At 40.6% G+C, this 10020-nt stretch overlaps 1 protein-coding gene across 1 annotated transcript in view; it reads right to left on the reverse strand.

Moving 5' to 3' along the window:
- The window catches only part of rptor (regulatory associated protein of MTOR, complex 1), a 362931-nt gene that overhangs the window by 95402 nt on the left and 257509 nt on the right, over positions 1-10020 (reverse strand). The gene's annotated exons all lie outside the window — the stretch shown is intronic.

The following is a 10020-nucleotide window of genomic DNA, read 5'->3' on the forward strand; positions in this document are numbered from 1 at the left end:
TCAGAATGCTTCAGTGCAAAAGGGATCTGGGTGTTCTTGTGCACAAAAATTAAAGAAACCAAGCATACAGGTACAGCAGGTAATAAGGAATGCAAATGGAGTTTTGGTATTTATTGCTAAGAGAATAGTATATAAAATTAGGGAAGTGTTGCAGCAACTGTAGAGGGCATTAGTGAGAATGCACCTGGAGTACTGCATACTATTTAGGTCCCCTTACTTGAGGAGGGATAAAGTTGCATTCGAAACAGTTCAGAGGACGTTCACTAGACTAATTTCCGAGATGACGAGTTAATCTTATCAAGAGAGATTGAGCAGTTTAGGCCTTTACTTTCTGGAGTTTAGAGATCTGAGTGGAGATCTAATTGAGGTATATAAGATACGAAGGGGATTGACAAAGTCAACCTGGAGAGGATGTTTCCTTATGTGGGGCAATCTAGAACAAAAGTTCTTTATTTTAGGATAAGGGGCACCGGATTTAAAGCAGGGATGAGAAGAAATTACTTATTGCAGGAATCTGTGGATTTCACTACCACTGTGGATGCTGGGATATTGGGTAAATTTAAGGAGGGGGATAGACAGGTTGTTAATTAGTAATGAGTTGAGCAGGAAAGTGGAGATCAGATAAGTGAAAATAGACGAGATCAACCATGATTATATCAAATGGTGGGGCAAGCTCGAGGGGCTGAATGGCCTACTTCTATTCCCAGTTTTCATGTTCTTATGTGAAGTAGTTTCCAACAAAGAAAGAAAGAGCTGTGTTTATGTAGGTGGTTGCAAAGTGCTTGGTGATCAGCATTGTCCTGAAGTCATGAAAGTCTTGATATATGTTCTATGTATCCAGATTTACAGGCCTGCAGAAGAGATTTAAGAGATTAGTTCCAGGGATGAAGCACTTCAGTTATGAGGAAAGAATGGAGAAATTGGGACTGTTTTCCTTGGAAAGGAGAAGACTAAGAGGACATTTGTTCTTTTTTACTCCAGTAAAATATAAAATAATCACTAGTTGTGTGCTAACATATATTGTCAAATTACTTAATTTCATAACAAAATCACTCTCAAAGATTGATGGGCAATAAGAGAAATTTGTGCGTTCTAATTAAAAAAGCACTGCTGTCCTAACAAAATATATTTATCCCCCAGTTAGTTACAGTATTCTGCAAAACAAGTTGAAGTTAATCATGTTCTCTCTGAGATTAAATGATACAAAATAGATTACAGCACATAAAGATGGATTTTGTTGCAGTGATTTGATTTTTGCTAAATTTTGTGAGAGGTTCATATGAGAGCATTAGTTGGCAGCTGCTTTCTAAACAATCCATTTCCCTAGTGAACCTTTAGATAAAAATGACAATGTTATAGAAGCAAAGCTTGCAAAAGCCGACACTGATCCCAGAAAATGAACAACTCAAGGATGACCTTGATTGCCAATAGAATCACACAGCATTGAAGGCAGCCATCGGTCATTGTGTCTGTGCCAGCATTTTTGATGGAGCTAAGCAAATAATCCCATTCCACCTCTGGCTCATTTTCCCCAAAGGTCAGCAATTTTTTTCCCCTTTTAAGTATATTCAGTTATAAGTACAATAACATGCAAAGACAGGTTTGCACATTAAGCTGTAGATATACCTGCAATTCCTTTCCCATAAACTGCAGGTGGATAATAATTTAAGTACAGAAAATACTGAAGAGAGAAATTCAAACATGAAACACAAATTCAGTGAAGTAAGTTCTGTAGTCCTTTGAAGAGGTGACATTTTACATTAAATATTACACAATCTGTCTAATTTTAAGCATTCTTACACTTGTCTACTGATAGATTTCAATCTTTACGTCAGAAAAGCAAAGGGATATTTGAATTTCATCATCACTTCCCTGAATGTCACAACAATTATTCCAACACTTCCAACACTCAATCCAATTCACAGGGTGCTGACAACCCATCCAGTTCTGACGTTTCATGAAGACTCGTTCCCATCCTCTCATTTTCCCAGTTCCTTCCTTGTTCATAAAGAGTTAGGGATAAATTGTTACATGAATGTACACCTACGGTGCCACATTCACCGCTGCCCTGCAATCAGCTGCTGGGTAATAATGAGCAGCTACACAAAGACCTTCAAGAAACACTCCATGAAACTCTGGCATTTTAGGTTGAAACATGATCATTTCAAACTTCTGGGATCAAGAAGGCAAAACAGACACATTTCCCGATTCAGCCTAGTACCTTTTGTTGTCTATAGTCTGTTTCAGGGTGGTCTTCTTATTCTTCCTAATTCAACTTCCCACACCCACTGTCTAATTTACTACTCCAATGGTTTCATTATGAAGAGTATTTTAAAGAATATTCATATGGAAATTTTCGCAGGGAAAGATCAGACTCCTAAGACTAGGAAAGAGGTTCCCATCAGAGAGGTGACTGTCAACATGGATGAGATTTGGACCTCAGGCTGAAGAGGCAAGACGAACAGGTTGCTGTACAGCAAGTATAGATAATTTAGAGACTTTTAAGCGACTCTTGGATAGGCACATGGAGGATAGTAAAATGTAGGGTATGCAAGATAGATTGATCTTAGTGGGATAATAGGTCAGCACAACATTGTGTGCTGAAGGGCCTGTATTGTGCTGTACTGTTCTATGTTCTATGTAAGTGCAGATCCAGCCCTTTTCGCCCTTTTACCCTACATAAGGCATTCTCCAAAGAGGTATTGGAATTATGACAGGGCAGAGCACTTCAAAGGAAATGACCCTTAACAACCTCAGGCATCACTGCCTTCAGAGAGATTGTCCCGTCAGTGCAACAGACTTTCCTTCTCAGCAGAGAGATCTGTGGGGGTGTGTGTGTGTGCCTGTGTGTGTGTGTGTCTCTGTGTGTGTGTGTGTGTGAGTGCGCGTGTGCGTGTGTGTCTGCGCGTGTGTATGTGTATACATGTGTATGCCTGTGTGTGTGTGAATGCGTATGTATGCGTATGTGTCTGTGTGTATGTGTGTGCATGTGTGTATGTGTGTGCAGATGTGTGTGTGTGTGTAAGCGTGTGTATGCCTGTGTGTGTGATTGCGTGTGTGTGCGTATTTGTGTGCATGTGTGTATGCGTCTGTATACGCGCACATGTGTGTGTGTGTGTGTGTGTTAGGGAGTGGGCAAATTTCCTTTGGGAAGCAGCTTAGGCTTATGTAGAGAGATATGGAGTTGTTCTCTAGTTGGTGCAAAATTTAACGAGGCGGAAGTGTCAAGCTTAATTGAAACAAGAGCAGAGGTGGCAACATTTACCATTTTTTCAGCAAGCATTGTGCCGAGGGATGTGAGCTGATTAATGCCTGTTCTGTCATTCTAATTTCATGGGAGTCATCCCCTATCATGGCTGTATTGAGCACTCTCTACCTATCCTCAATCACACTTTTCCATAACCTGGCATTACTGCTAGTTCATCATCTGACCAATTGGGAATAAGGAGTATAAGAATGAAGCAGCTTTGGGGTCAAACATGATAAGAGCACGGTGAATAGAAAGCATGTCTGGTCACTGCTATAAGCAACACAATGTAAGATGGGCAGATGGGGGGCTTAAGGGTCTTTGACTTTGCTCTGCATTCTTGAAGTGTATCAGCCTGGAAATGGCTTTGGTCACTGGGTGGATAGCTGATCATCGCACCAGGATAAGCCAGGTATTTGAGATGGCATCAAAGGGGACAGAGAGAGAAACACTGAGAAGTTAAGTAGTTAAATATTGAAGGTTCACAAGGCTGACAGGAATGATGTTCCAATCACACAAGGGTAATCAGACTATCAGGGTTTGGAGTAAGATGCAGGATGTCTGGGACCCTGAATCGTACAAAGTTATCAAGTGGTTGGACACAGGTGGCCAACGATAGCTGGAGGGCAGCCTCAAAAAATGTTTTGGAAAGAGAAGTTACTTGAGGCTACAAGTCTGGTGGATGATGAACAGATCACTCAGCAGTGTTGCGGAACTTCAAGGGTCAGTGTGGCTGCTCAAGTGAAATGGATTTGGATTGTGATTAGGAATCCTGGAGTTGACCTGTGTTTATTGAAGCCAGGGGTACATCCATTGTGGGCAGAACTACTTCATCCCTGGAAAATGGTACAAGAGTGTTCTGCCAGGAGGAAGAAATTGAAGTAATAACAGTTGCCAATCATAAGATTCCTGGAGACCTGACCATCCTAGACCCCAATGTGGAATACAGAGCCTGGATCCTTTGAAAGGTGCCAGAGTAGATAATAGACTGAGAAGGTCTTCTCGAACAAATACTGAAGATAACTCCAACTTCTGACATTTGCCAGGATCAGTGCTGCAAGGGTGTCACTAATGTGGACCCAAACGTTCTAGCCGTCATGGTACAGTTGAATGTGCTCATCACGCAACTATTTAACAAACAGTCACTATGTGCTGATGTTGTTGCCAGAAAGTTTCAAGCAGGGAAACATGCAATGGGATCTCCAGCAACAGGTGGTGGCTATGAGGGAGGGCACTGAACAGGGCTACTGGAGCAGTCGAATGGATCCTGGAGGAAAGAGTATATTTGGAAGAAGTGAGCCTCATGGGAAGAAGGCAAAGGATTTCCTCAGGAAGGGTCACCGGACCTGAAACGTTAACTCTGGTTTTCCTTCACAGACGCTGCTAGACCTGCTGAGCTTTTCCAGCAACTTTGTTTTTGTTCCTGATTTACAGCATCTGCAGTTCTTTCGTTTTTCATTTTATAAGGATTTCCTCAACTGAATGTAAACCATGGGCTTAATTTCATGTAAATACTGTGTCTCCCTTGTTTAACCTTAATTCCCCTTCATGTTTGGAATGATCCAATGCCAGTGAAACAAAGAACCCCTGCCTCATGAGCTTTGGGCTGTCTGTCTGTTCAAATGTCATGTTATAACGTTATAGCACAAGTGCCAGTTTGGATTTCAACTTTTGAAAACAAAAAGACTTAAGTTGTAAATTCAGTGAACTAAGTTAAACTTTGAAAAGATAAACATTTGGAAGTACTTTGGCAGATTCGCTTCTGTGCCGTGTAAATAGTTCACATCTTTGTTAGGATTTGTCTGATTCTGTCCAATACTTTTCACTTATCTATATCTCAATCTCTGCCATACCTGCAAACATTGCTGATTTACACTCCAGTGTTGTGTCAATAAACCATTGATATAAAGCTGTGCCTCAAGAACTCAAATAGCTTGCAGCTTCATAGGAAAGGATGAAGCTCACAAAATTTGTAAAGTATACTGAACAAACATTTATTTTCTAAAGCCAGCTAATATCTAGGGTTTTGATGCATCTTTCAACACATCAGTCTCTGAATCTCTGAAAGCACCAGTCATTTCTATTCATAAGACAGCCTTCCTGCAGCTCATGACTGATACTGTTCTGATCAGGTGACAAGATCACTATTCAGTTCTCTGTTAGGCAACATCTGTCTATTTGCCCCAAAACTGCATTGTTGCAATGAGAAACTTGACGTTTTGACCCTTCACTCTACAATAACATTGTGCAATGTAAAAATTTCCACACAGCAGCAATCGTCTTAATTTATCATCAACTGGAACAAAAATGTCCTGTTCCTTCAGTAGTGAAACAAAGCTCTTGCTGATCTGAATGCCAATGTACAGGAATGGAATGACCACAATAAAGACTTTCATGAGAAAGGGAGACTTGATGGCTCTGGATAAACGAATGCCTGATTTTGCCATCACCACTGTTCCAGAAGAATTAAGCTGACACCCCAGCTTTAATTTGGGGATTGAGAAAAAACACTTATGTTATCTGCAGCCTGCAGCCAAACACAGTAGTTGTACCCAACTAACCCACGTGAAAGTAAATGTGAAAGTAAGTGTTTTATTGTTACAAAGATGTCAGTCAGGTAAGCCCAGGGCCCTCACGCTATGACGTGCTGATGCAAAAATACAGTGTCCTAATTAACAATAATTTATTTAATATTTATTTAAATATTTATTGCTCAGCAATATGACTAAGATGGGTGGTCTATCATTTAGCTTTATGCTATTTTTGGAGGTAAAACAGATAAAAAAATTAAGAAGCACGCTCATTTAATTGATTACAACTGCCCAATCATAAAATTCAATTCCCAACTTTAACATATCCCATAATAGTTCCTTTCATGAAACCACAAGCTATGACATGTTATTCCAGTTAGAGGACGAACTTGATGACGTTTTTGGTCAACCTTTCACTGAATTTGACTGGTTCTATCTCAAACATGAAGGCAAAATCTGTCTTGTTACCTGTGAAATATTCTACACAGACACTTTGAGTGGTTTATTACTAATAAAATATGTTTACCCAGGTGCTGTTACTATATGTGACAAAAAAGGAGTTCAAATTTAGTTTTATTAAAACACTTGCAATTTAAAGTAAACAACTCTTACACAAATTAAGTTAACTTTTCCCACACTAAGTTGACTGCCTGAAAAACACATATACTACACATTATGGTGAACTTGATTGGGTTGCTAGATTCAATTCACTGAGCTCTGACGATTGATGCAGTAAGGGTCATTTTAGTGCAAAGATGGGTCTCACACAGAGTCTTTGCAGGCCTAATCTATGCTGGGGGGAATGGCCACCAGGTGTCTCTTCTTATCCCTTTTTCCTGAGCCTTTCTGGAATGTTCTCTGACTTCAGCCAATGGGGTCACATGGCATGGATCACAGTACCCAATAGGGTTAGACCAAATCATCCTAGGTCATACCCTTTCCAAGACATGATTACTCCAAGGTGCCAAGGCGTCTGACTGAAACTGGGAATACACAAACATAACGTCACTCCCCATTTTTCTGGCTGAGCTTTTCTTAATGAGTTTCAAGCATTCCTGTTCAATATGCAAGACAGATCTGAGCTGGTCCTTTTTTTGCTTTTGACCTGTGGTAACATTGGCCTCTTTGCAATCCATCAGGCCTTGCTGGCAGAAACTGTTTAGCCAATATTATGTTATGCCTCGGTGTTTGATGACCACTTGGCCACAGTCTCGTCCCCTTCTCCCTCACTAGCCAAAGACGCCATGATCCAACTGTTTTGCAATTAATTTGTGCCCTCGTTTGATAGGAAGTTGACAACTTGACTTCCAACTTCCTCTCCAATGTTTGGGCAGTAGGCTCTGAATTAGTTATTATGAACATAAACAATATATGATCACAAAAATTAATGGCAGGAATTGACCATTCAGCCCCTTGAGCCTGCTCCACCATTTGATGAGAGCATGGGTGATCTGATTCTGGCTTCAACTCCACATTCCTCTTAACCCCAATAACTATTGACTCCAATGTTAGTAAAGAATTTAATGCACAATCTAATTTTGGTCAATGTCCTCCTTAGTAAATAATTTGTGGTGACTAAATCCTATTGAATTTAAAAAGTTTAGCAGGATCCCAATGACAATAAGCGTGACTACCATTGGAATGTTAAATAAATTTCTCTATTCTCAAACAAACTGGATAGATATTTGACTTAACACAGAATTGTGGGCAATATTTCCTACGACTGTTGTTCAACTTCTGAAAAGTAAGACATAGTTTAAGTTTACCTAGAAATGACATGAAGATGTTGGCGTGGAAAATACTGATAGATCTCACAATGTGAGAGTGAGAAGATTTATCCGGCAATTCGCTTCTGGAAAACAGACTTGGTTGTAGAATCCTAACATCACATTTTTAGTCACTTTTAGAGCTTCAGTACTATACACTCTGATTTGTAAAAGGGAAAATGCTATTTATTCAACTTGGAACAATGTATATCAAATAAATAGAGGAATATGACATTGATCCATGCACATAACAGAAGTATAGCATTTAGTGCATCTGGTGTACATCAAAGTATCAAAATGGAAAATGTCGCACGTGAAAAATGTCTATTACACTTCTCCTGGAATAGCTCAAGTATACTCATAAAATTAGTGATAAGCAGGGAATGTACAAAAAGAGCACCATTAAAGCTGGTGGACCCTTAGTTGTTGTTTCTGACTATCAGAGTGCAGCCTTCTCCACGACAAGGAGATCAGGATTTACACGCAGCCTGAGTCAAGCTTCCCTTGACAACTAGTAACATTAAATGGGCCCAAGATGGCGGCAGAGAATGGCTCCTGTGCTGGAACTCACCTGATCTGACTGCTTTTCTTTGTCTTTGTTTTTCTGTTTCTTTTCTTTTTTTAAAACTTACCTTGCCCTGAGCTTGTATGACATTGCGAGAGTAGACCCAGGGCGCATACCTCAAGCGGTCTCAAGCTGGGCCCAGGGCACGGACCTGGGGAGGGCCTACTGCAGACTTCGAGCAGGCCGAGTGTGGAGGGGAATGAGCCCCTACTTACTTTTCTGGATCAAGCACAGGACCAGGAATCAGTGGCTGCTACATTGCCGGAGGTGACGTCGACGAGGCAGGCTCAGGGGCAAATGATGGCGCCTGAGGATCGGCAACTTCCTTGTTGGTTGGGTCCAGCGCTGGTGGCAGCCAAGCGATGATGGAAGGGCATCACGGAAACAGCAGGGAGGTGAGCCCAGTGGTGAGAGAAGCGACTCTGACGTTGGTTGGTCCAGCACAGGTAGCGGCAAGGCGGTGATGGAGGTGTGTCAGCCCAGCGGCAAAGATGGCACCTGAGGATCAGCTATTTCCATGTTGGTTGGGTCCAGTGTAGACGGTGACGAAGTGGTGATGGAGGGAAGGCGGTGCAGGTATCATTGACCGTGATGAGCTGGCTCAGGACTGATGGACTCTCTTCAAGCTATGTCTTTCTTTTCTCATTTTTTTCCTTATTCTTAAATTATTCAAAATGGCATTGATTCAAGGCAACAAATTAAATCTTTTTACTGTATTTTGTTGTATTCTTATTGCAAAATACATGTGCCGATAAAATCAAAATCAAAAACTAGTTTACGTTGGACTGTAACATTGTGTACAGTATTAAGGGAGAACGTAAAAGTATCAGATGCAATTCACAGAAGGTTTACTAGACTAATACCTGCAATGGGTGAGTTGTCTTATGACTGGGCTTGTATCTGCTGGAGGTCAGAAGAATGAAAGGTGACATGACTGAAACACATACGATCCTGAGGGGTCTTGACAGGATAGATGTGGTAAGCATATTTATTCTTGTGGGACTATCTAGAACTAGGTGTCACTGTTTATAAATAAGAGCTTGTCTATTTGACTTTATATTATCCAGCTTAAGACAAAAATAGAGAGAAATTGTTTTTGACAGGAGAGTTGTGAATCTTTGCAACTCCATTTCCCAAAAGGCTGCGGAACCAGGGCTTTGAATATGTTTAATTCAGAAGGTAGGTAGATTCTCGACAATGTCATGACTCAGTGGGAAATCACTGGGAAAGGCAATGGCCCAGATTTCCCAATCAGGAGTGAATAAACAGCATTTACCACTTTGGAAATCAAACCCCACTACTCCCTATCTTGTCACAACTTTGAAATGACTTAGTCAAACTACCCAAAGGCATCAGGTTACCTGGCTGACTTACCCAGGTTAAAAAATAATTACGTTCCTGTACTTAACAAGAAAATTACAGCTTGACATGAACCAATTACCTTTAACCAATAGCAATTAAAATGAGTCGTTAACTTGTAACTCTATAACTTCTAACTCCATAACTTAATTTTATTATTTACCCCTTCTTAAATTCCGTCTCTCACATATAGAAAGACACTCAAAGACTGATAAAGGATATTAAGGGTGGAAGTGGAAAAAAAAATCAGGGAAACACGGTTCAATAGCACAGGTCTGGACCTGTGGAGTTAATGAGTTGTTTCTTTTGGTATCTTCCAATTCCCTTTAATACTTTGCTGTTCACACAAGGTTGTTTGCACACCAATGCACTCTTTCATTTACTGATTGAATATTAATCTTTTCACTGCCTTTAAAAGGCATTTTATTCCTCATTCAACAGGGAATTTGCAGAGAAAAATGTGTGGAAAACAGGCAGCTGTTACTGGAACAACAAGGTGTAGAGCTGAATGAATGCAGCAGGCCAAGCAGCATCAGAGGAGCAGGAAAGCTG

This window comes from Rhincodon typus, chromosome 23 (assembly GCF_021869965.1).
Source record: "Rhincodon typus isolate 14 chromosome 23, sRhiTyp1.1, whole genome shotgun sequence".
NCBI classification, from domain to species: domain Eukaryota; kingdom Metazoa; phylum Chordata; class Chondrichthyes; order Orectolobiformes; family Rhincodontidae; genus Rhincodon; species Rhincodon typus.